The sequence below is a fragment of the Delphinapterus leucas genome, chromosome 12 (genome assembly GCF_059928025.1).
Source record: "Delphinapterus leucas isolate spDelLeu-1000000601 "Yukka" chromosome 12, BTC_Dleu_Yukka2, whole genome shotgun sequence".
Taxonomy (NCBI): domain Eukaryota; kingdom Metazoa; phylum Chordata; class Mammalia; order Artiodactyla; family Monodontidae; genus Delphinapterus; species Delphinapterus leucas.
The window spans coordinates 81,306,048-81,333,084 of NC_143140.1; the positions used below are offsets into that span (position 1 = coordinate 81,306,048).

General features: G+C 44.3%; 1 pseudogene across 1 annotated transcript in view; it reads left to right on the forward strand.

Moving 5' to 3' along the window:
- Positions 1–27,037, forward strand: part of LOC149747911 (uncharacterized) — a 74,987-nt pseudogene that overhangs the window by 22,116 nt on the left and 25,834 nt on the right. Inside the window, exon 2 of the transcript XR_016395111.1 lies at positions 1–25,047. This exon is cut by the window's left edge and continues 20,796 nt beyond it. The product of XR_016395111.1 is annotated as an uncharacterized LOC149747911 (transcript). The remainder of the gene's footprint in view (positions 25,048–27,037) is intronic.

Genomic DNA, 27,037 nt, shown 5'->3' on the forward strand with positions numbered 1-27,037 from the left:
GCCATGGGCAGGAAGCCCCAGACGTGGGCAGCCCGCCTGCATTCTCCCTGCAGGAAGACGGCCCGACTCAGTGGCCCTCCAGCTCTGCCAGCTCCTGGCCATACCCAGGCCAGACCCGGCAGGTCCTGATTCCTCAGGAGATTGCAGCAGCCTCCAGGCCTGTCCTTTGTCCCCTCAGACCCCTTCAGTATTTGTGCAAGCAGGGAAGGGCTCTGTGTAAACACCGTCACTCCCTCTCTGACAGTTGGGCATTCCACACCCTCTTAATCCGAGTGGGGGGCGGGGGGGGGGGGGGAAGAGAGCCAATTGTGTGTTCTGTTTTGCTTATCTTTTAAGTTGCCAGATCTTTTTGACTGACTAAGCCTTTTTTTTTTTTAAGTTGTCTAGACTTCTGCTGTAATGAGGAGTGTGTGTGTGTGTGTGTTCATTCAGTAAATGTCTGTGTGCCTCTTCTGTGCCAGGCATCCTTTATTTGCTGTGTAGGCACTTAGGGTCCAAGGGTGAACAAAACTGAGGACCTGCCCTCTCCAAGTTTGCATTCTCTGCAGGTGACAGATCTCAATAAGTAAACATCAAATGTTATCAGGACTGACCAGTGCAATGAAGAAGCATCAGGCCAGGGTAACAGGGTAGAAAAGGAGCTCGGACTGGGGAGGGAGGGCACTTTTTTCTTACTGTTACCCAGATATATCTCATCTGTGGATGTTAAAGGTGGTAGCCAGAAGAAGTAACTAAAACTCTGCCATTGATCCTGTCTGTGTAAAGAAAAGAAGAACATTCAGCTTCTCTTTCTCGGGTTGAATCTCCAAGGTTCCTGACTTCAGTTTCTGGGCCTCAGTTTCCTAATGTCAAGCTGCACATTTAATACTAATAACCGGCTCCTGGAGCTGTTGCGAAGGGTAATATGGAGTTAGGGCTTGTGACGGGCTTAGGACAAGGCCCGGCGTGCAGCTAGTCCTCGAATGGTAGCGCTAATACCGTCCAATAACGATACACGTGAGGATCTAGCACTTGTGCCAGGAGGCTGTGTTCCAGAAGGTCAGGATGTAGAGCTGCTGCTTTGTGGGGAAGCAGTAAGCGAGGAACCTCAGCTTCCCTCTTTGTAAAATGGGATCCTCTTAGGCCACTAGCCTCAGAGGGTTTTGTTGTGCAAATCAGTTTAAAGAACGTGAGAGCACAGTTTGAATACTGGGACATACTATTGGAAATACCACTACCAATGGTGGTACTAAGCACTCATAGGGCCCAAAATAACCTATGTAAAGTCTCTAAATATAAGTGCTATCAAAAGACACATCGTAATTATTTATGCTACATATCATGTCCCCCTTCCTTTATGATGCTTTCCCTTTAGGTGACATCTCGTCTCTGGAACACCCTATAATTCACTACGTGGAGGCATCGGTAATGCCTTATCACATTGTGCTCAGGTTCAGTTGTGTTATTAGTGCAGTTGACCTTGAGCACATTGGAATCCAACTCACATTTGAGCCTCTCTTTCCCTTACTGGTCCCTCACACGACCCCCTTCCCTGAGAACTCTGTCCACCTCTGAGGTCTGCTTGGTTATGTCAACCTGCACTTCACATTATACCAGGTGGAAGGAAGCAGAAAGCCGAATGAGAATGTCATCCTGTGAGATATCAGAAGTATACTGTTGTTAAATAAGTGAATCTCAGTAAAAGCAAAAATGTTATATGAATATTTATTATAGATGTATAAAGCACTATTCCAGATGCTATATGGTGAGTGGTAGTTTTTGCCCCAAGATAGAGTAATAGTTTGTTATCCTATGTACAGTAACAAAGAGGAAGCATTCCCAGTGGCAGACTTCTTTGGAAATGGCAGAAATCAGAATAACTGGAGCCCCCACGCTGTGTCCCAGTGCAGGGGCAGCGCGGTGGGGCACCCGTCCTGTGCCCTGTCTCCCCACCTCACCCCACCCCCGTGGGGCAGTCTTTGGTGCCAGAGCTTCTCAGCACTGAGCTACCTCAAGAATTCTCCCCCTCCCCTTCTCCGGGCCACTGTTCTTGAGCCAGGTGACTCAGCGGGACCCACCAAGGAGATGCACACCCCTCCCTCACCAGCTCGCCTCTCCCTGGGGTGGAGTCCACAAGACCTTCTCGCCTCATCCCCTCCAGACAGGTTTTGTTAAAGGGAGATGTTCGCAGACACTGTGTTATTGGAGGTTCATTGTAAGTCATGCACGTGGGGTTTTACCACCACAGGAAGTTGGAGGCTTTTTCCTAAAATCGGAATAAGAAATCAACAAAAGTTAGTTCAGTACCTCCTAAGTGCCTAAAAGTGTGTGAGGCCCTACTAGGGGTTAGAAAAACTAAGGGGAATTTTATAGTAGCACCCTCACCCTCCTAAGGAGAAAGACCTTGCCAAACTGCATTGTTTCAGCCCCTCCGACAGAGAGGAGGTGGCACTTCCTCTTGATGGCCAATAGATACGGAGTCTTAATTAGCATCTTTTGTTGTTCTTCTGTAGGAAGTGAGTGAGCCAGCCTGCTGAGGCCACTTCTGTCATTTGTTAGGTATGTCAGGGACACGTTCTTGAAGTTTCACTTCTCTTCCTCTACCTCACTGTAGTGTAATTCATCAAGTGACACTGAAGTCACATTTGATGTTATCGTGCCCTAAACCACACAGGTGCAGCCAGAGAGAGGAAAACAGATGAGGAGATTTTTTTTTTCGTTTTGCAAGTTAAATAACCTTAGGGGGTGGGGTGGGGGGAAGCATCACATAGTCTTGTGAGAGCTTGTGCTGTAGGGCCAATGACAATACCATCTTTGGTAGTACTTCGCGAGGACATAATCACCGTTCTAAACATTCTTTAGTAAAAAGCATTAGCAGGGCACTTGGGGTTTTGTTCTTAGCTACATTTCCCCCATTCCCCACTCTTTAAAATCATTAGGATCTAGATCAGCAGTCTTCCAAGGATGGTCTAGGGGCCCACAGTTTTGCCTTTTTACTCTCTTTGCCTTTTTACTCTCTGTCATGAGGGTGCAGTGTTGTTTTCCAAAGATGACATGACATACGCTAGCACAACAGACTGAACGCAGAGGGAGGTGGGAGAATCCAGCTGTCTTTGTAAAGCCAGACATTCAAGAGACTTAGAAAACTGTAAAACAAATGACACTCTCCTCACGCAATGCTTTTGGGTTAAAAAAATATTATTTTTTCATTAAAATGAGATTTATATGAACATGCCATGGATTTACAATGGCTCTTTTAAAATTAATACATATTTTGAACATTTTTTAGTTTTAGTTTCTAATATTTATTATATCTCATATGATAAATATGAGAATTCATAACCCACATCATCAAGAGCTCTTTGGGGTTCTCAGTAGATTTTTTTGTTTTGTTTTTTTTTTGTTTATTTTTGCAGTACGCGGGCCTCTCACTGTTGTGGCCTCTCCCGTTGCGGAGCACAGGCTCCGGACGCACAGGCTCAGCGGCCATGGCTCACGGGCCCAGCTGCTCCGCAGCATGTGGGATCTTCCCGGACCGGGGCACGAGCCCGCGTCCCGTAGCATCGGCAGGTGGACTCTCAACCACTGCGCCACCAAGGAAGCCCCTCAGTAGTTTTTAAGAATGCAAAAGGAGCCTGAGGAAAGGTTGAGAATCACTGACCTAACCGTGGAAGGGTCAGAAAGGTCTGTGTTTCCCTCCTCCTTAGGGAGGGAGCAGGCAGTGCCTCGGAGGGTAAATCCCAGGTGGAACCCCGCAGAGATTGCCTGTGCCGGGAGAATTTACTACAGATTCTCACTCAGCCCTTCGGCCCCTGTGAGAAGACCCTGGCCTCTTCTTCCAGTTCTTTCTCGCATCACGGCCCTGTTCTCAGCCCTGTGTTACGGTGCCTGGGACTCGGGTGCCTTCCTGCTCCTTGCCCTTGGGGTCCTGTCACCCCAAGGGACCCCTGCTCAGGAGGACCCACTCTCCCTCGCCATCACCTCAGCACCTGAACCCCAACTTTCCTCTTTGCTACGCTCTTTCAGGGAGAAGACAGTGCCCACCTCACAGAGTAGCTGTGGAGAAGTGCGTTCATCTCCAGTGTTGAGCACAGGACCTCACGCTAAGTCAGTGCTCGGGTGCTGCCTTCCGTTGCGAATCAAATGATTTAATTCACTTCCGTTCAGATTACAACTCCTGCTGGGTAAAGGTCTTCTGCACTACGTAGGGCCTGGAGACCACGTGACTGCTGCGGGACTGTCTCTTTGGAAAAATTCAACCAGGACGGTTTTAGTCTGTGCAAGAAAAGTCGGAAGGCTCTGTTGTCATCCTCGTGATTCTTACAAGCATAGTGATCGAGGCTTCATCCTTACTTCAAACAGAAATTTGGGGATTTCTGTTTGGATGAAGGAATGGGAGGGACATTTACTGAAAACTTTCTATGACCCAGTCACTTTCCATAGTTTTGTTTTTCTTTCTCAGTTGTCACCACAATCAGCCCAACTTCAACAGTGACAGACAGGGTTAGCTGTGGTCCCCAACGAGGAAATGGAAGGCCAGAAGGAAGGAACTTGCTTTGCATCAAGGAAGGAACCCATATTTGGAATCCAGCTTGTCTGAAACAAAAGCCCATAATTTTTCCATAACAACCAAATGTAATGACTGAGGCTTGATTGAGCTGTAAATCAAAAAAAAGATAACATATTCTTAAGATAGTATATTAGTTTGCTAGGGCTGCCATAGCAAAGTACCACAGACTTGGTGGCCTTAAAAAACAGAAATTTATTTTCTCACAGTTCTAGAGGCTAGAAGTCCAAGATCAAGGTGTCAGTAGAGCAGGTTTCATTCTGAGGCCTTTCTCCTTGGTTTGCAGATGGCTGTCTTTTGCCTGTCTTCACATGGTGTGTCATCTGTGTGTGTCTGTCCAAATTTCCTTATCTTATAAGGACAGGAGTCACATTGGATTAGGGCCCACCCTAATGACCTCATTTTAATCTAATTACCTCTTTAAAAACCCTATTTCCAAACACAGTCCCATTCTGAGGTACTGGGGGTTAAGACTTCATCATACGAATCTGGGGAGACATGATTCAGCACATAATAGACAACTGGTTCACTTTGAACATGGATTGGATGTGAGACAGTGTTAGGGAACTCTTGTTAATTTTCATAGGTGCAATCATGGATTGTGATCCTACAGGAAAATGTCACTTTGTGGGGGAATGCATGATGAAACACGTAGGGGTGAGGAGTGATATCTGTGCATTACTTTCAAACAGTTCAACAACCACAAAAAAAGTTGTAAGAGTGATTTAAAAAACTGCAAAAGACACCATAATGGGGACAGACTCAGAGAGAGTGTCTGCAAAACAAGCAGTAAATGGGTTTTACTGTCCAAAATATATGAGAACTCTTGCAGGTCATTAAAAAAGACCCCAGGGCTTCCCTGGTGGCGCAGTGGTTGAGAGTCCGCCTGCCGATGCAGGGGACACGGGTTCGTGCCCTGGTCCGGGAAGATCCCACATGTCGTGGAGCGGCTGGACCTGTGAGCCATGGCCGCTGGGCCTGCGTGTCCAGAGCCTGTGCTCCGCAACGGGAGAGGCCACAACAGTGAGAGGCCCGTGTACCAAAAAAAAAAAAAAAAGACCCCCAAAAGGCCCTTATTTTATTTCCAGGAAGGAAGGGTGTATAGAAATATTGCATATTTTCCCAAAGAGAGGGTGCTGTCCACTCCAGAGGTCTTCAGGCAAAGGTTCAGAGTTCCTTGGCCTGGCTGAGTTTCAATGTGGTCTTTCCTGAAGGCTAAGGATTGAACACTTTGGCTTTGAGAGATCTGTCTAAGTCCTTGTGATCAAGAGTCAGTTTTGATCTCCTGTGTGTTTCTGTCTGTGAAGGACACTGGGAAGTTGGTGCTGTTCACCGCTTGGTGCTCTTGAGTGAAGGGGAAGCTCCTACAACTGCTACACCCATGTTAGCTAACTCACCACTTCAGACCTTGCAGGGCTCAGATGTACCCTGTTGGCAAGTTTTTTTTTTGGGGTGTGTGTGTGTGTGTGTGTTTACTTTTATGTTTTAAGGTTCAGCTATGATACCAGCCAGGTATTACGGTATATGCCTAAGATAAGTAAAGCTCTTTGAATAGGAGGTTATCAATTCCATTTCAAAAAGCTGAAAGGCCCAGTATCAAAGAATTCAAGCCCATTGGTTAGTATGCTTGAGGAACAATATCCCATCACTAGGAATAGTTCAGCTTTTATCCTGAAATGCGTGCGTGCGTGTGTGTGTGTGTGTGTGTGTGTGTGTGTGTGTGTGGCATTTTTACCCTCAATTTAGGTCAAGGTTATAAAAAATTATTTAAAGTGAAATATCTTTGCACTCAACTGTTAAACTCAGGAAAGCTTATGAATGAAAAGTAGCAAATAAACCATGCTTTGTAATGAATGGGACACTTTGAGAGGCAGGGAAGATGGAAAGTCATTGTCTAGACTCTGTGGTGTGGTGAGTTCTTTGTCATAGATCAAGGGGAGAGTTTGCTCCCAGACCCTGTTTCCAGAGAAGTGATATAACAAGTTAAATCAGCAAATCCATAGCCAGACCTGTTGTTTATACCATGTCAAATTCTGGACAAAATATTTATATGAAGAATGAAAACTATTTATGTCTTGAAAGGCATTGTTGAGGCAGACAGAGATGGAAAGGAAGTTTTTAATCATTTTTCTTCCTGAACTCTATTAGAAGCTACAAAATCTGCTTTGAAATGACTCACACAAGAGAATCAAGGACATCATTCTCTCTATCCCTGAATCTCACTAGCATGGCAACAATCTCTTCCAAACTGAAAACTTTTCTTTGTGCAAAAGTAGGGCTATCATGGTTTCTTCCATTAAGAAGAGTGAACATTTCCACGGATTACTGTGGCATAAATTTCAGGAGTGAAGAGAAGGAAACTTGAGCTTACACATAACAGTGGTCTTTCAAAGCAACAACAGCAACACTTAGCATCATTTTTGAGAAGAAAACTTAAACATCTGGTTTCCTCCTGGGAAACTGCACTGTTTTTTGGACCTTCATCTTTAAAAAAAAAAGGCTTTACTGGTCTCGTCCGCATGTATGGAGTTAAAAGAATTACTACATATCTGAAAAAACCCAACATTGGCAGATGGATTTTGTTTATTAGGATTACAGGGTTAACAAAATTGGATATACATGTGTCCTGCCTGGCAAACTGAATGTAAATAGCTGTCAACATACGGTTGCCACAATTAGAAAAGACTCCACGGCACTATTGCCTTGAGTATTACTGGAGGAGTTCATTGCCATCTGCATCACCAGGAGCTTAAATCCCAGATTACATAGATAATAGACAATTGCTGCTTTGTTGCCTTCCAAATGTGGTGCTGTGCGACAGGCAGGGAGTTTCATGGAATGCAGGCTTTATTCCATGTTTTAAGAACACATGTAGGCCTCCATTAATATTTATTTTTAATGATATCCTTGTAACCACGTGATAATGGGATTTTTAAATAGAACCCGTTCTGGTACAGAATTGCAAATTTAACTAGTCTGATGTCCGACATATGGGAAACAGGCTGAACCCAAAGTAAATGTTTTAAAGGTTTGGTAATACTGGAATGATTGTCTGAGGAAATGCTGTTTCTGTAGTAAAATTGAGCAATGAAGCCATGATTTAGGCATTTGAACTCCCACTTTTAGAGGTTGGAAATGTAATGTGTTTCAGGTTGTTTTCTGCTCTGAGGGGGATTTTGTTGTTTTACTGTAAATTGCCACTGCTGTTTAATATGTGTATATTTTTCTTGGTATAAACTTCAAAAGGGATGTTGACCTAGTAGAAAACTCCTCGCCTGAAGGATAGCATAAAGTAGCCTCTTTCCACACATAGCACTTCAATCCTGGTTTCTCTTTAGATTCCTTTGAGATCAATTTTCAAAGAGTCCGTAGCAAATGGACATTTGTTTTGGGAATGGTGTGCAGGTAGGAAAACACACATACACACATACCTGTCCCTGCCCTGCTATGTTATACCCTCTCTATCTAGATTATGTATTAACTTGACTCAGTCAGACAGACTTGGGGTTGAATTCATTTAGTTCGGTAGAGTTGGTTAATATTCTGCCCCTACTACTAATGGCCCTATAATCTCGCAGAGAGGATAAGATGATTGCATAACCATTGTGTTATTCTGTAGAATAAGAATCTTCACTGTGATGATAGCCCCAGGAAGTTCTGTCCAGATGACAAGTGGTGATGTGGCACCATCACCCCTGTGCAGGTGATGAGGCCTCAAAGTGGACTGGAAATCAATGGAAATGGAGAAGCTCCCCCAAGAGAAAGCATATGTGTGTGCGTGTGTGTGTGTGTGTGTACACGTGCTTGTGCCCACATACTGGGGGTGCGGGGGGACCTGCTGAGAGATTGATAGAGAGGAAAATGAGGATTTTAGCCTGAGAGATTAAACTGATGTTGACCATGGTGGAGAAGCTGACCAGGGAGCCAGTTTGGATGTGAAGGGTAGGATTTCCCAGACCAGTTCCAGACTTGTCATGATGTCTCAGTATATCCAGGCAGTGTGTACTCGGGACGCTTTGAAATAAAGGGTTGAGCACAGGGACACATAGCTGCCTGGAGTATAGGTTCCTGAAAGCCATCTGACAATGTGTATCAGGCCTCAAAGGTCCATACCCTTTGACCCAGTAATTCCATTTTGAGGATTATACTCTAAAGAAATGAACCTCTCTGTATACCTGATTATATGCAAGCTTTTACACTGCTGCAATAAACAAGCTAAATTTTCAACAATAAAGGACTGAGTAATGTATGGTATACTCACCCAAGGGACTATTGTGTGTAATTAAGATTTCCCAAGATTTTATCAATGGTAAAAGTAAAATGCTTCAGACATGTGAGAAAGGAGAGGATAAAATCAATGTGGAATAACCTACTTAAAAAAAAAAAGTCAGTACTGCATAGAATAGAAAGGCAGGAAATTAGATCAAAATAGTAATGCTAAAATAGTTATCTTTTGGCTTTTTGACACTTCGATTTTTTTCTCTTTTTTTTTCTTTTTTGGCCATGCTGCACAGCATGTGGGATCTTAATTCCCCAACCAGGGATGGAACCCATACCCCCTGCAGTCGAAGCTCAGAGTCTTAACCACTGGACTGCCAGGGAAGTCCTGACACTTTGATTTTTATTTTATTTATACTTTCCTGTATTTTTCAGGACTTTTCACGATGTCTACAGTCAGAAAAAAATTGTTTTATTTGTTAAGTAAAAATTAAGGATACTTATCCAGGCAGCCCCTTCCCAGCCAGAGTGGTTGAGGACATAGGCTATTTGAAGGGTTCACAGATGAGACCATTCTTTACATTGGACCGGTACTGCCCACCGAGTTCTCTTCAAAGCGATTTCTACCTTGTTCAGCTGGGAGGTGAAGAGAAGTATGGTACTCAGGGTATAGGTCCTGGTTAGGACCTTGGCTTTACTCTGGGTGTGATGGGAAGCCATTGGAGGGTCTGAAGCTGGGAGTGCCATGATCCTGCACATGAGCAGAATTGCTCTGGCTTCTGTGTGTAGAATCAGTACTGGAGAAGACGCGTGTGGGCAGAGAGATCAGCGAGTAGGAGGCTTGTCACGGTCCAGATGGGAGATGATGGGGTGGGAGCTGCAGAATTGGTGGACTGTGGTTGGATATCTGCTGAGAGTGGGCCCTCTGAGGTCTGTGGACAGCTTACTTGTGGGGCTTTGGAAAGAAAAGGGTGAAAGATGAAGCCAAGGATGTTAGCCTGAACATCTGAGTGCATTTGGCATCATTTGCTGAGGTGAGAAACACAGTGGGGAAAAGCAGGTTAGCAAGGATAAGAAATTAGGAGTCTGTGGTCAGGCTGGGTCTCGAAAAGGCATCTCAGCTTTAAGTGGTGATGCCCGGCAGACACCTGCGTGTGTGAATCTGGTGTTCAGGAGAGGGGTCTGCGTAGAAGATGTGCGCCTGGAAACTATCAGCAAATCAATGGTATTTACAATCACGGGGCTAGAAGAGCTCTCTTACAGAGAACGTGTAGACAGAGGAAAGGCCAGGAGGCAGATCCTAGGGCATCCCAGCACTTAAAGGATGCATGAGGAGAAAGACCCAGTCCAGGACACTGGGAAGGAGCAGCCAGTAGGGGAGGAAAGCCAGGAGTCCTGCCTCTCAGAAGCCAAGTGGAGAAGGTGTGACACGATGGCTGCGAAGTCATTTGCACGTGAGCTACCATTTGCAGCAAGACTTCTAGGAAAATACAAGCTCTAAGTGTGCATTTCAGAATACTTCTTCCCCTGCTACAACGGATCCAGGGCTTCCTTTCCTCTTGCCAACAACCACCCCCAACTTGGCTAGCAGGAGTATCACCGAGGCTTCCGAGCATGGCCGGAGGCTCCTGAAGAAGGGGATGAAGGGTTGAATCGGGCTGGTCAGAAGAAGAGGATTTGGACTGCTGGAGGGGGTGTAAGGGGGAACAGAGCTTTGTGGGAGCCAGTTTCCTGCCAGGGCTTCTCAGCCCCAGTGCTTTCTCTGCCGCTGCCACCAGGCTGTCCACCAGAGTTCCCTGATCTCTGGCCTCCTGAGAATGGCAACAGTCTCACGAGTGTGCAGCATTTCTGACATTTTCTGAAGCGTTCTTGGTGCAAGTAGCAAAACGTCCACAGTTTAAAGTTCTCTCCCGGACTTCTCTGGTGGCGAAGTGGTTAAGAATCCGCCTGCCAATGCAGGGGACACGGGTTCGAGCCCTGTTATGAGAAGATCCCACATGCCGCGGAACAACTAAGCCCGTGCACCACAACTACTGAGCCTGCGCTCTAGAGCCCGCGAGCCACAACTACTGAGCCTGCATGCCACAACTACTGAAGCCTGCCTAGAACCCGTGCTCCGCAACAAGAGAAGCCACCACAGTGAGAAGCCCGCGCACCGCAACGAAGAGTAGCCCCCGCTCACTGCAACTAGAGGAAGCCTGAGCACAGCAACGAAGACCCAACACAGCCAAAAATAAATAAATTTATAAAAAAAAAAAAAATGAAGTTCTCTCCTAAGAAATTGTTACAATGCTCAGTTGAAAAAAAAAAAGGTCAGAGTACACTAAATTGTTTACTGTTCATTCTCCATTATAAACAAACAAAGGGCCAAGACTGGAAGGAAAGTACCACTGTTTTGTAGCCATGATCCTCTCTGAGTTATAAGTGGTGCTTCTTCCTTGCTTTCCTTTACTCTCTAGACTTTTTTACAGTGGGCATCTATTCTTTTTATAACTAAAAAATGTATATTTAAAGATTTCTTGGGAATTCCCTGGTGGTTAGGACTTGGTGCTTTCAATGTGAGGGCCCGGGTTCAATCCCTGGTCGGGGAACTGAGATCCCTCAAGCTGCGCGGTGAGGCCCAAAAAAAAAAAAAGGAAAAAGAAAAAAGATTTCTTCCAAAGTTCAGTACACTTTAACAATCCTCCTTGGCAAGTTGGGTACCCAGAGGGCTGCTATCAGAGTCTCAGGTGCTGCAGTGGATGGTCAGACTTGGGCTAGTGTGGACGTGGGGCACAGGCGGCAGTGGGAGGAGAAAAGAGCTGAAGCTACCGCTCGGAGCCCCTAGGCCCACAGGCGAGTGCTGCCCGGGATGGCCAGCTCTCTTTCCTTGTTTCTCTGCCCTCTCCCGCCATACCTTGCACCCAACAGGGTGGCCAGGGCACATACCACTGTTAGAGAAGGTAGTCCAGGAGCCATCACATATTAGGGACTAATGTGCATTTTCTCTCTGGGACTCCCAGTTGCCCTGTGAGGTAGGCAAGAACGGTACTGTTGCTCCTCGGTTAGTTAGCAGGAAGCTGATGTCTGAGGGGTTGCGACTCTAGCAAATTCCATAGCGGGGACCAGAAAACTCTGAACCCTTGTTTCCCTACACCAGTCAACGAATGGTTTTCAAAATTTTTTTCTTTTTTTTTTTTTTTTGCGGTACGCGGGCCTCTCACTGTCGTGGCCTTTCCCGTTGCAGAGCACAGGCTCCGGACGCGCAGGCTCAGCGGCCATGGCTCACGGGCCCAGCCACTCTGCGGCATGTGGGATCCTCCCAGACCGGGGCACGAACCCGTGTCCCCTGCATCGGCAGGCGGAATCTCAACCACTGCGCCACCAGGGAAGCCCTCAAATTTTTTTAAAACCATAACATCTATGTGGAAACAAAATTTTATATGGAAAGTGTACATGGATATGAAAAAGATAAAATTGAACTACTTGGAACAGGAGTGAAAAGTAAGGACACCCCCCTCTCCCCATAGGGAAGGGGTGTGCATGGTCAGGGAGGGACTCTTTATTGCCATGCTCAAGGAGCAAAGATGGAAACCCACTGGCTCAACCTGTTCTGAGCCATGAGGGATGGAAAGAAAAAAATTAGCCAGCAAAGGGCATGGAGAAGATAGCAGAACCCTGGGAGTGCTTTAGGCAAGTTCAGTATAAGAGAACTGTGGAGGAAACTTCCACGAGGTTTAGTGTTGCTAAATGTTACAGAGAGAGAGACAAGATGATTGACCCCAAGGAAGAGCTGAACTTGCAGCAAGAAAAGAAGAATTTCTGGCGTGGGAAGCAAGTGGATCTGCACACGGGAATCTACTCATAAGAAGTGTGTGGATTGAAAATTCGCTGCTTGTTCAGCATTTTCCTTTTAAAAAGAACAGAAACAGGACTAGCTAGAAGGGTGAGCAGGCATTGAAAGAGTATGGCCTGAGCCTTGTTTAGGAAATGAAGAGAAGGGAACTCATGGTGAGGGCAAGATGAGGGACCGATGGGGGTAAAAGGGGAGATGAGAAAGATGTGTATTTCTACTGCGGGGTCCGCTTTCTGACTCACTTTGTTGAAGAGAGAAACCCCTTCCTTTGAGAATGCATGTGAGGAAAATTGGAGGATCTGTTTGTTAAGGTGAAGTGCAGGGCGCTCAGCTAATGGTCACCATCTTCACTGAAGTCAGAGTTGGACATGTTCATAGAAAATGGGTGTGGAAGGGGAGCCATAGACACACGAGGGCTAAGGTTCTACCACATGTTGGGACATCTCGTCCAGCTTTCTTCTGCCAGCTCAGCAGACCAGGATTTATCTTCATCCCCCCAGCTTGTCATTGGTCACAGCCATCCTTCCCACCCAACCACCACCATCATGTGTCTGGAATCTCAGGCGGGGGGCAGTGTGTTTGTGTGTGTCTGTGCAGCTAACTCAAAAGTGTCTTGCAAAGCATTGACTATGGGGATTCTTGACTCACTTAGTCCAATCCATTTTTATCGAGCTCCAGATGTGTGCTGAACCCTTTGCCTGTTCCAACTTCCAAAAGCGATCAGTCTTTAAACTCTGCACTGACTCTGTGGCTCCCTGGCCTGTTTTCTTCCTAGCCATAAGTCCCTCCGGACACCCTGTCAGTGAAGTGCCCGACGTGTTAATCATTGCCAGTGCTTTGGCCTGAGGCCCCATTGGATGGCATGATCCCCGGTCTTGAGTGTGGCCTGTGCTGTCGCGCTCACTGCTGCTGCCTGGGTTCCAGCGGGAGAGAGAACCCGACAAGCCTGCCCAAGGCCATCTCCCAGGGGACCGCCAAGCTTCGGGGCTGATGCTGCAGGTGTGACACTAGCTGAGGAAGAAGGGAAAGCGTCAGATGCTTCCAAGGGCAGCTTTACAGAGAGTGGAAGGCTTGGGGGTCCATGATGGGCAGCGTGAAGGGGGGCTACTCTTGAGTTCTAGAGAAGAGAGATAGTAGAATTTTTGGCGTGCATGGGTTTGGGGGTCTGTGAAGAAGCTCCATTTGGAGAATCTGATTTGTATCCAGAGGCCACAGGTGATGCCCTGTCCTGTGTAGCGAAGCCTGGAGTAGCTTCTCCACTTCTCTCTGCGTAGGAATCACCTGCAGGCTCCAATTGCCTTTCCGGCAGCTACCAGATGTCCTGCCTGGATCACATGTTACGTAGCAAGGCTGTGAGGGTGCCCCAGGGTATGGCCGATGGGGGTCTGTGCTGGGAGAGGCTGGGGGCCCTCGATCAGGTTGTTTTAGGGTCCTCAGTAGGCAACCTGGTGCTGTCAAGTGTGATGGCTGGAATGGAAGTAAAGAAAGCTGGAAACCCGGGTGCACAAGATGGGTGGTGCCACTGAGAGCCCCTCTGTGGAGACCTGGACCTTCAAAACACACATTCCGAACTGACGTGAGCCTTGTGGGAACTTTTTTAATGGTCACGTTCTTCTTTGTGGTCGTGATTCGTTTTTGACCGAAAGTCACATGGCAAAGCTAGTTGGCTTCTGTGTGGCTCTCTATTATTTTAGTGAATAGTAATACTTTTGTCACAAGAGAGTCAACTTATGAGTATAAGGAACTTGTTATTTGCTAGGGAGTGACTTGTGCATACAGGCTATCAAATGTCCTGAATTTTAGACAGACCACTTGGCTGTATGTCTGTATCATAGGCTTTGACTTCCAGAGCAGTGATATGTTTTTATATTTTATATGCACATTTATATACATAAATACATATTCTATGTAAATATTGTATATACATATACATAAAAATCAAAGTAATTAAATCCTAGAATCTTGGAGCCAAATGGTAAAGATTAGTTCAATCCTCTTATTTTTATATGAACTATTAAGATACAAGAAGAATAATTAATAACTTGGGCATACTCGTGTTTAGAAGTCTTACTGGTTCATTTAATATCTAAAGTACTAAGTTAGACCACATTATCACATTCTATTATGAATAGGATGAAGAAGGCTCCTTTCCTTTTGGGAAAAGAAAAGCAGCTTTAGGCTTAATAGTAAGGTCAGATTTTTTTTTTGTTGTTGTTTTTTACATCTTTATTGGAGTGTAATTGCTTTACAATGGTGTGTTAGTTTCTGCTTTATAACAGAGTGAATCAGTTATACATATACATATGTTCCCATGTCTCTTCCCTCTTGCGTCTCCCTCCCTCCCACCCTCCCTATCCCACCCCTCCAGGCGGTCACAAAGCACCGAGCTGATCTCCCTGTGCTATGTGGCTGCTTCCTACTAGCTATCTGTTTTACATTTGGTAGTGTATATATGTCAGTGCCACTCTCTCACTTTGTCCCAGCTTACCCTTCCCCCTCCCCGTATCCTCAAGTCCATTCTCTAGTAGGTCTGTGTCTTTTTGCATTTCCATAGTCACCACCTGTCGTTGGTACAGGCATCCTATCCCTGGCAGCAGTCATCTTTTGCATAAATAGTATGCACAGGCTGTGATATTGTCATTTTTAATGTTTAAAAAACTTACTTTTTATTCTTGTAATTACTTTTTCATAAAACCTCTCTTAATTATTACAAAACAAAATCTTCCTTCACTTGTGTGTAGGATGGACATTTGAAAGCAATGAGGGTTCTGCTGGCCCTGCTTACCCTGAGGTTAGTGTCCGCGTGTGAGTGTCAGCTGCCTGGGGGGACGTGGCTCAGAGAACAAGGTCTGTCTTTTGAATAGTTCGCCTCTATTTACTTGCCTTTCAGCGATGGCAACAAAGCTTTTCATGGTTGCAAACACAATGTAAACTTGTTCTAATAAATATATGCAGTTCAACTAAGTGAATAGTGAGAACTCCTGACCGTTTAGCTGGTTGTGATGGTGGGGAGGTAAGGAAGGAGACCCCTCTGACAATAGATCTGACAACACCAAGGTCCAGAGGACCATGCAGTTCAATTCACTAATCCCCTAACAGGCAGCACAGGGCTTATCATAGGAAAGCAGTAATGATGGCCAGCAAAGGCAGGCTGCTCAAGTACCAAGCACCCCTTGATCCAGCAGAGCCTGAAGTTGCGTCCTTGACTATGAAAACTGCCCTGCCCAGTGTTCTGTGACCCCTGGCTGCAGTACAGTTCTGTCTCTTGCGTGTTAGGTGAGATTCTCGACAGACGTGAATCGGTTCAGCATGTTTGAGTACTACCCTGTGGATGGCACTTTGGGAATGCCCAGAATTAAAGTTATAGCACTGTTCTCTAGCATGTATGGTAGGATAAAGGACATGTCCCCACATATCCATCTACAAAGTAACACAGAGGTATGCAGGGTGCCGTACACGGTTTATTGTCAATATAGAAAGGGAACACTCACTTAGCAGGTGAAATCACTGTTGATCCGAACAGGAAAGATGTATATCTGCTCCCCAGGGCCTCCATCTAAGAGGGTCAAAGGTAGAATAATGATGGTAATGGCAGTGGAGAAATTAGGCCAAGTGGGGAGGGCGGGAGGTTTAGAGAGATGCAGAGTGTGCCCATGTGCTATGTCTTTGTCTCAAACATACCATGTTTTTCCTGCCCCTGCCCCTTGCTCTCAATGTTCTCCTTCTACAAGTCTTCCCTTCTTTTTTCTCTTGAAGACCTGCGTGAGCTTCAACTCACAACCTCCTGCTGCCTCCCCATGAGCATTCCTGGGCTATTCCAATCTAACTAAAAGGCTTCCTGATCACTTTTCAGGCCAGTTTGTTGGGTATTCTGTCCCCACTGATTCTCAGAAGGCAGAGTATTGCATATACATCGTGCAAGGGCAAGCACCCTGATGTACCGGGGATGGAGCAGAGTGCTCTTTATGGGTGGATTCATTCATTTGATTGATGCTTGCTGCACTTCTATTACCTTGTGTCCTGCACTGTTCTCCTGCTGCAGGTGATGAGCAAAAAAGGAAGGTAGCCACCCGCTTGGAGCTTGGGAATACAGACAGGAATATGGTGTCACAATGCAGGGGAGAGAATGCAAGGGTGGTAGTTGTGTGCAAAGTTCAACTGCAAATAGGAAGGCCTGTTACCGAGTCCAAGCTTGTACTGCTAACTGTACAACAGGCCGGTAACTCGAGAGACGAGGTGTTGGGGCAAGGAATAATCACTTTATTCAGAAAGCCAGCAGACAGAGAAGATGGTGGACTAGTGTCCCAAAGAGCCAACATACCCCAGTTAAAACTGAGGCTTCTAAAAGGGGAGGGGGTGTGGCTGGTAGTTGCAAACCTCTTGATGCCGGAATCCTTTGTTCTTGTTGCTGGCCACTAGGTCTGCTCACAATGTTCCTATAAACCTCCAACAAGATGATGTTTTCTGTTCTGCAGCTTTATTTCTATATGAATGGAAGAGGTCGGAGCCTTGAGAATGGGCTATCATGTATATTTCAGGCTCTAGGCAACATTCTTTTCAAAGGTGCAGAGCCAACATGGCTAAGCACAGGCAACAGCGCACAAGGGTCAGAGCTAAAGGAATAGATCCACCATGGAGTCAGGTTTGTTCTTTTCTATTACAGGACCTCAGTCCAAACCAGACTGATAAGGGAAGGATTCCCAGAGGAAGTTACATATGAACTGAGTCTGAAAGAATTCGGCATTAGGTATAGATGAAGAAATAGTCATTGAACATGGAAAATGCATTTAGAAAACCTTGTCAGGCACAAAAAATGCAAATACCTGAGTTTCAATGCCTTTTCTACATGATTATGTTAAGCCTTCTCAGGCCTCAGCAACATCATCTTCGTTTTCTTAAGGATCTGACTTGTCTCAGGGCTGAGCCCAGGGTTCAGGATGTTCTCTCTCCAGTGAACAGTGCAAGGAAGACTCAGAGGATATCACAGAGGTCTGTGACATGCTTCTCAGTTTATTTATTATTTAAAGAACTTTTTACAAGAGTGTATAAGTGATACATGATGTTTAGGGCATGGGAAGGAAGAAAATACTCATATACTTAAATTCTACCAGCCGGGGAGGCAGCAACCACCTGTAACATTTTTGCTTTATATCCTTCCAGATGTTTTCCTGCAAGCTTGCCTTTTATTATTTTTCCAAAAATAGGATCCTACTACCCTATACATCCTGGTCTACAGCCTGCCTTGTGCAGCCAATATTCTGTGACCATACTGAGCACTTATTAGAGTACACACTTTGTAATAAAGTAATTCCAAGTGCCTCATGACACCTACAGTTTGCTTTGTGAGTCCAACAGAGATACAGAGAATCAGTTTTCAGACTTTTTATTCTTACATAGGTAGTGTTGGTTGTAGGGATACTGGTGGTTAAAAGACAAGGAAGAGGGGAATGAAAAGGAGCTCTACCTCGAAGCGATGTTTTTTTTTTTAAAAAAAATCTTTATTGGGGTATAATTGCTTTACCATGGTGTGTTAGTTTCTGCCCTATAACAAAGTGCATCAGTTATACATATGTTCCCATATCTCTTCCCTCTCGCGTCTCCCTCCCTCCCACCCTCCCTATCCCACCCCTCCAGGCGGTCACAAAGCACCGAGCTGATCTCCCTGTGCTATGCGGCTGCTCGAAGCAATGTTTTAAAGAACACTGTCTAAGACATTTTGCCCTGAAAAGGTTCATATCACTAATTGTTGCCTTTATTTACTAGAAAGTGCTGTAAAACTAGCTGCCTTTAAATTAGAGGATATCAAAGACTAAAGTTTTCATGCCCTTCTAGGATGATTTCATTTTGAATTTCCCTTATCGAACTTAGTTGATATTTTGCTAATGATGTAATTATTTACTTAGGCTTAAACGATTCTGTGCAAATACCTTATGAAATGCTTTCTTTTTTTAAAGCACCTTTTATTTCTTTTTACTAAGCCAGAAAACACACTTCACATCTGGGAGCAACCCACGAATGGACTTGCTTTCCTTTGAAGACTCATAATTTAGTTTCACATTTTTGACTAGTGACTCTGGGCCTGAGGCCCCACAGATGAGACAAGGTTTCTGCCCTTGAGGTCACAGTTCTAATGAAGAAGCAGAGCCAGGGCATCACCTGGAAGCGCACTGCTTGGGGGTGCCCTCCCGAAGGAGGTCATTGGCGTTGGAACTGAGTCTTGAGGGACGAGAGAAAGTTGGCCAGGTGACAAAGGGTGAGAGTGACACGCCAGGCAGAGGCGAGAGCAGGACGGAGTCCAGAGAGGCAGGAAAAAGTGCATCCGGCAGAGGTGGTACAGGCAGGCAGTATTGCCAGCGTGTGCAGTGCCGTGTGAGGCCCGCAGGAGTTGGAGTAGAGCTGGCAGGATGTGGGGCTTTACCCTGATGGGTAGTTAGCCAAGAGACTGCTATGAGCTGTTCTCCAGGCCATTGGAGATACAGGTCTGAAGGCTTTGCTCAAAGCTGTAAGTAAAGATTCAGGAGCCTCTGAAGACCTGTGCCTTAACTCATCTCAGTGGCAGAATAAAGGAATAGAAGCACGAGTGGGGTCAATAAGAGATGAGGAAAAAGAGGATCATAAACAGTGACACTGAGAAAATATGGTCAAGTAAGGAAGACGATAGAAGCTGAGGGGAGGAGGAAGACGGCACTGGTCCAAAGGGGATGCTTAGCATGGTTGAAAAGCACCACGGATATAGGCTGAGAGAAAACAGCCAATGGAGAGGGAGAGTTCGGATGTCTGGGAGAGAATGACGTAGGGATGAGATCGAGGATGCTGGTGATGAGATGTCCCTCCTAAGTTCTAACCATCCTCTCCTCTGAGCCTGCAGGAAGACAGCAAGGAAGAGTGGAGCCAGAGGTGGCTTGTAAGTGCAAAAAGGCTTAGGAAGTAGAGAGAGAGAGAGTTCCTGATGGCCTCATTTTCCTCAATGTAGCGGCTGCCTTCTGAGAACAGGGGGTGGACCGAGTTAGAAGGTTTGTGGGGCAAAGTGGATGATAAACCTGCTGCAGAGAAGAGCTATAGAAGGAGTGGATGAGGATTAAGGCAGGAAGAGCTATCCCAGGACAGTCCCTGGCACACGATAGGTGTTCAGTTAACATTCAGTTAAAACATAATGTCAAAAGATGGTTGAATAGGATCAAGAACCCAACTGAGGTTGGCAACCACGGATCTATTGTGGTATCATGATGCATGTGCGGTTTCTCTTTAGTTTTCAGTCCCAGAGATATAGTAGAAGGACGGAAACTAACCTAGTGTTGGTCTTTTCCTGGGAATTGCAAAGTTCAAAGGTGGAAGGGAATGAAGGGTATTGTTAAGAGAGTGGTTGGGGGTGAGCCAGGAGGATCTGCTCTACTAGGAGAAAAAGGGGGGGCTCAGGGGTTGGAAAAGTGGGACTGTCACTTTTTATGATGGGTCCATAATAAATGCCATACGTACAAAAGTTTCCTCGTTTTTTAAATGATGATATTCATATATTGTTAGTTTTAAGTTTTTCTAAGATAAAATGAGAAGCAGTCTAAACTTCCAACAAAATACGTGTGCAAGTTCAAGTGGTAATGAGAGAAACACATACATGATGTAGCTGGGAATTTGTGATGATGCCACATTCCAGCGGGGTAAATGTCACTGTGAGAAGTCTCCGTGTCCAGCACAACATTAAAAATCAGGTCTGGTTCTCTCTCCCTTCTGAGAATAGAGGACTGTGCTGAGCTCATACTGATGGCTACCGCACACACTCACTGATTCAGGAACCAGGGCCATCCCTGTGCGGTGCCACTTACGCGCTGAGTGCCGTGAGGAGCTAGGAGCCGTGGAAAAGACTGCCCGAACTTACGTGCTGAGTGCCATGAGGAGCTAGGAGCCGTGGAAAAGACTGCCCGAACTTACGTGCTGAGTGCCATGAGGAGCTAGGAGCCGTGGAAAAGACTGCCCGACTCTCAGACCGGTTTTTCGTTTGGTTTTAGGAGAACAGGTCAACTAACGTACATGTCTTTTAAAACAAAGTGTGTGATCAAGTGGCCACATGAGCGGTAGAGAATAAGAAATATGAAATGATTTTGCAGTGTAGATAAAATGTGTGGCCTACGGTAGCCTAAGAAAGCTTGACGAATTTGGTGAAATTTTAAACAGTAGTTAGAGAGAAAAAGTATGAGAAGCTCAAAAACCAAATAGTATACCCTCAATAGGTTATCCATTGCTATCTTGACTTCTATAATTGAACCACATTCAAGGGTAACTTGAAAACTGCAAAGAGGCCTGAAACATAGCTTTGGGGTACAGCTTTAAAAATAAATAAATTAATTAATTAAAATAAACATTTAAAATATTTTAACTGAAGAATAAATCAATTTCTCCATTACTGGGTCAACCGGTTGAAATTCAGACATATGGAAAATTTTAACTTTCAATTCCAGACCCTAAGCCTAATTCTGGGAGAAAATCCATTAAAGTAATGAAGTAAGGAAACAATTGAACAATGAATCTTTATTTTGTGGAGAATACAGTGAATGCCGGGAGGTACATCACCATTTCCATTTTGTGCTTTTGGATTATTGCAAGCACCAACATCTTTGCCTAAGAGTTACCAGGCTGTGGTTTGTAACTGTCTTCAGGGTAGGAGTGGGTAGGAATTTATAGGATGTTATCCTTCAAGAAGAGCTAGGAGAATTTTTTTTGGATGCAGAAACTTAAAACTACCCAGGTTTTAAAGTAGTTGAGTGACTCTTCCCCTGGAGAAATAATTAGTTCTCAATCCTTTTAATTTGAGTATTCAATAGAGCTGTCATTGGGAACCAAAGGAAATGAAAGTGTAGGTGGATACGGTTCCTACCCCGTTATAAAGGGCTTATAACAGACTACTCTGAGTTTCACACAATGTTTTACATTATTTCATTTTTTCTCCAATACATTTCATATAGTTTCCAGGAGTGCAAGCAAATTGCGGCTTTCACTGCTTTTTGAAAAAAAGTTGTTTTGGGGAGTTGTGGAGATTTACTTGCCACAAATTTCACTTTTAATAAATGACATTGAAATGTTTTTAATGCCCTGAAATAACTGAATGAAGATTTTAAGAGTCTTGTAATTAAAATGAAAATATAAAAGCTATGGATGGACATTGCAGAGGAATCACAGTTCTATTGTTTTTTCTTTTGGAATTTGTGGATCAACTATATATAATTTGTAGTTCAAAAGAATTGAGAAATGGGTCTGTTTGGGTCTAATATTGTCCTTTCTAATGTTTCTAATCTCAGTTAACTTCACTTACAGGACAAACACCTCCGCTTGCCTGGGCTACGTTTTTAATACTCCTTTCATGGGTTCAAACATGTTAGTCATCATCATACACATTTCCAGTGAGTTATGAATGTGATATTTTTGGATTTTCTCGGTTTCTAGACTCTGGATTTTAAGACACTCAATTGATTTAACAGTTGTACAAGGAACCTAAGTAAACCCGGCCGTGTTAAATGTTCATGTTAATTGTAAACTATATCCTGATTTCAGGTATGTTTTTAAAATGTTAAGTGTATCTTAAAAATAAGGAAACTTGATAAATGTTCGGAGATTTGGCAGGCACCTATTAAAGTTGTCAAATGTATCAAGGGCCCTAGTTCCCCGCGTTGTACGATGCTCGGGATGGGTTTTGGTCATGTGAACTGCAGAAGGCGGGACTGTGGGCTTTTTCCACTTAAAATTTAAAATCATTTATCTTTTGGGTGTTAACAGAGGACATTTTTAAGTTGAAGGGAATGAAACAATTATTATCTTCCGTGGTTGTGTTATCATTAGTAGATAAGTTAACGGCTTCCTGTACAAATAATTGGGGATCAGTATACCTAAGATTTGGGTTCTCTTTAAGACAAAAAAAATTATCTATAGATATGAATCCCTCTTCAGGGTCATTAGACAAATGTCAGAGTGTTCGTGTGCATGAAAAGATGCCGTATTTTGAATTTTTATATGTTATGTGAATAACAGTTTGGCATAAAACAGCTGGATCACAGTATGTCGTTTATGGGTTTTTTGTAAAGTTAGTGTAATACATAATACTCATAAATGTCACACTTTCAGAGAGGAAGCAGGTGTCTTTTGAGCAGCTTTTATGTGGAGGGAACAGAGCCACTCTGGTTTACCCAGCAGTAGCCGTGGTGCCAGTATAGCATCTAATGACCTGTTATGTGATTAACTCTGCTCAGTTGGTCCCTTTTTTGGTTCACTGAGGGCTTCTTCCTCCTGTCCTTTCCTGTGACCATCCATTCTTCACGAGAGTACAGACACTGCCCCTAGACAGGAGAACAGATCTTCCTGTCCTTGGTTTTGTTTATACTCTTGCTTTCAAATCAAAGTTTAGATAAGAATCCCTTGTTTAATCATTTTCAGTTTGCTTCCCGTGTTTGGAGCCCTAGGTTTTTCTCGCTTTGAAACATTCTCTTTGTTAGCAGTTAGATGCCTCGTGAATAAGACTTGACTCATTCTACTCTAAATGGATGTATTGTTTTAGAAATCTAAATCATTTGGAAGGGGCTGAAGTCAAACACAGAAACCTCATTCCTTAAGTGACAGCCACTGCTAACAGTTGCTATATTAGTGTTGGTTGTCACCAAATTATTTCTTTTCCAAAGCATCTGTCGAACCTCTGCTCGGCAAAATGAGGATATTAGCGTCCTTTCTTCATCTCTTCTCCCCATGACTAAGGTGACAAACCAGTCCTGGTTTACCCAGGACTTTCCCAGTTTTAGCACTGAAAGTCCCACGTCCAGGAACCCCCCTCGCTCCCAGGAGGGTCAGCCCTTACCTATAAACTCCCAATGTGTTAGACCATCATTTTTACAGCATCATGGTAATACTTATTGTTAGAGCATAGCTGTGAATGCTTGTTTTGTCCATAGATTGTTTCTAGAAATCAAAAGCCAATATGCAAATAGTATTCACTGTGGAGCCACGGAATATAATAAGATCCATAGAGAAGGACATTCCACACTGAATCACTGAATTTTGCTGCTTGAGGGAGATTTTCCAACAGCTTCGATTCTTTATAGACACTCTTCTGCTTTGGGGCTATATTCAGCTCCCACTGTTTTTCTGCATCCATGTTGTTCCCTTCCTTAGATTCCTGTTTTCATTTGGTAGACTATTCCCTTTGAGTAGCTTTTTATATATAATATGCACAGATGGTAAGCTCTGTTACTGCATGTTTGGAAATGTCTGATTTTGCCTTCACACTTGATTGATAATTTCAGTCTAGATTCAAAATGATAGTTCCTCAACTTTGAAGGCATTGCCCCTCTGATACCTACAATCTAATGTAGCCAATAAGTCTGGTGCTAGATTGATTCTTCTACCTTAGTTGATTGTGTATGCATGTGTCTGTCTACCCCTTTGAAGCTTTGGGGAATTTTTACTTTATCCTTAGTTCTGATGTTTCATCAGTGATCTTTTTTCATTAATCTTTTTTTTTTTTTTTTTTTTTGGCCTTTACGATCTGAAGTCTCCTCTAGCTCAGGATATTTTTTCCCCACTAATACTTACTCCCTCTTCAGCTCTTCACCTAGAACTCCAGGGGATGGATTTTGGACGTCCTGGAATCAACTCTCCATGTCTTTCCTATTTTCCTTTGTTTCTTTGCTGTACTTTCTGGAGATTTTCTTGGCTTAAATTTTAACACCTGCTGGATGAGTCTTGAGCCATAGAAATTCTATTATTTAGTCCATGGAGTTTTCTGTTTTGGCATTTATTTAATAATCTGAGAACGTTCCCATTCTTGTTCCTTTTTTGCATGAAAGAAATGTGAATGTGAACGTTGTTCCAGCCCTTAAGAAAGTATTGTTCTTGACAATGATGATCTTGACAGATGATCTTCTTGGATTGCTTAGAATTTTTCTTTTCCAGCACCAAACACTTCTTTAATTTGTAGATAGAAAGTGTTACTGTTTTCCACCAAAACTCCAACTCCAACTAAGTTACCCGTCTTAGTTCCTTGGAAGAATTTAGACTTTCTAGTTTCCTGTGCTCTTCCACTGTTCTGGAATGTCTTTCCTTCCATCTCCTAACTCTTCCCTAAAAGCTTGCCCACCCTGCACTTCATTTACACAGACAGTCTGGGAGCCCCCTCAACCAGAAGCAGTCTCTCCTTTATCTTAACATTCAGTGAGCCTTGGGACTTCTCTGGCAGTTCAGTGGTTAAGACTCCGCGCTTCCAGTGCAGGGGACCTGGGTTCCATCCCTGGTCGGGAAACTAAGATCCCACGTGCCACGCGGCATGGCCAAAAAAAAAAAAAATGAAATTCATTGAGCCTTTTGATTGAACCTTTCTTGCCATTGCCCCTCCCTCTCTCTTCAGGATTCCTGAAATGATGGCAAATAAGGGTGTTGAGAGGACAAGAAAATTCCCAGACATGGAAGGTTGAAGGTGAGGAGGTCCAGTGAGCAGGGGAGGCTGCCTCTGCCAGTTACCTGGTATGAAAAGTGGCTACTCAGCGGTTAGGGGCTTACATGTCTAGCTCTCACCTAGAAACCTAATTGGACTGAAACTTAATTTTTCAAATTATTTTGTGTTCCAGAATCCTTCCAAGTAACAATTAGTCAAATAGATGACCAAAATAGAAACTATTAAAATTCTCTTTATGGAGCAGGGAATAGAATTTTATAATCTGGATGCATTCCTAAAATGTCTTTGTGGTTTGGCTTCAGTAAATTACTACTTTACATACAGCTTTTAAAATATATTTAGACTTAAGTTTAAAGAGTGAGAACCACTTGTGTAAACATGGTTGAATACCGTTCTTTTAATGAATGGGCTAATGTTAGTTATAGTCTTTCTTCACTTCCTCTGGAAAGCCCATTTCTCTGGGGGAGGGCTTTATTTTATATTCACCTTGAAAAGTGAGAGGAATTCACCTTGGTGTATTTTAACTCAGCCACAGAATTCTCACTATTGCTACTGAAAGCTGCTTGGCCCAAATCTCTGAATATGATGTTTTTTAATTGGACCCTCTGTCATAAAATAGCAAATGGCAGTGCATGTGTTCCTAAAGTAGTAAATCGGTATGTTTAGGGGATTCGAATAACCCTTTTTTTATGTGTGCTTTCATAGAGAAAATCCTCCCTTTCTCTTTTTTTGAAAAACAATTTTGCAGTTAGTGTTTCAGTGAAGCAGTGAAGTGAGGCAGGAACCAGTGATGAAGGGCTTCCTGGGTGGGGTTCAGGATCCTGGGTTCGTCAGTCAGCAATGGGGGGAACTTCTGAAGGATGGAAACAAAGAAGCCACGTGATCACATCTGTCATACACATGACAGGATGACGGTAGGATTGGAGGCAGCCCAGTGGGGAGGTCATGATGTAACCCATGTCAGAAAGTAACGAGGCCATGGGCCAAGGCAGTAAAAATGGGTGCTGTCCAACTCTAACTTTTTATGCTGTATTTAGACTCATTTACTGGTTATTTTGTGAAGATTTAGCCCTTTGAGAGCTAGAAGGGATAGTGGAGGTTCATAAGCAGTCCTTTCATTTTACAAATGGTAAAGCCTAAGTTCTAAAGAAATGAAGTGATTCCTCCAAGTCAGGCAACTCATTACGAGCAGAGCTTGGGCTTAGACCCAAGTCTCCTGATTCCAAAGCCAAAACTTTTTTTGTGATGCTTCCCACCTGTCCTACCTGCTCTCTGCTAGGCACTTGCCCAAGCCCATGTCCCACCTAAGGATCTGTCCCCTGGAGGTTGATGACACAGTGGGATATTGACCGACTGACGATTATTTTCTAGTCAGCTCATGCCCTGACTCTTCCAAATGACTCATTTCTAATCTTCCTCACTCTTCCCAAATGCTCATTCTTGCCCATCACATTCAGAAGATGGTCTTGTCTCTTACTTCTCAGAGAAAAATAGAAATCATCTGAGAACACACTGGGCTACTGCCTGCCAACAAATCTACTAACTCCCAACTGCCTGCCTTTTGTTTTAACAGCAAAAGGGTCCTGACCTTATTTAACGCTGGGTCCTGGATCCTGGGTCCCAGTTCCTCCTGTCTTTTCAGGGATATTTTTGATTATTTTCCCTGTTCTAGTATTTTCAACCATTTTTTCTCTAAAAGATGTATCCTGTCATCATTTATATATCTGCCGGACTTTTTCATTTAAAACCCTGCTTAGGGGCTTCCCTGGTGGCGCAGTGGTTAAGAATCTGCCTGCCAATGCAGGGGACACGAGTTCGAGCCCTGGTCTGGGAAGATCCCACATGCCGCAGAGCAGCTAAGCCCACGTAGCAAAACTACTGAGCCTAGAGCCCGTGAGCCACAACTACTGAAGCCCGCATGCCACAACTACTGATGCCCGCGCACCTAGAGCCCGTGCTCCACAACAAGAGAAGCCACCACAATGAGAAGCCCATGCTTTGCAACAAAGAG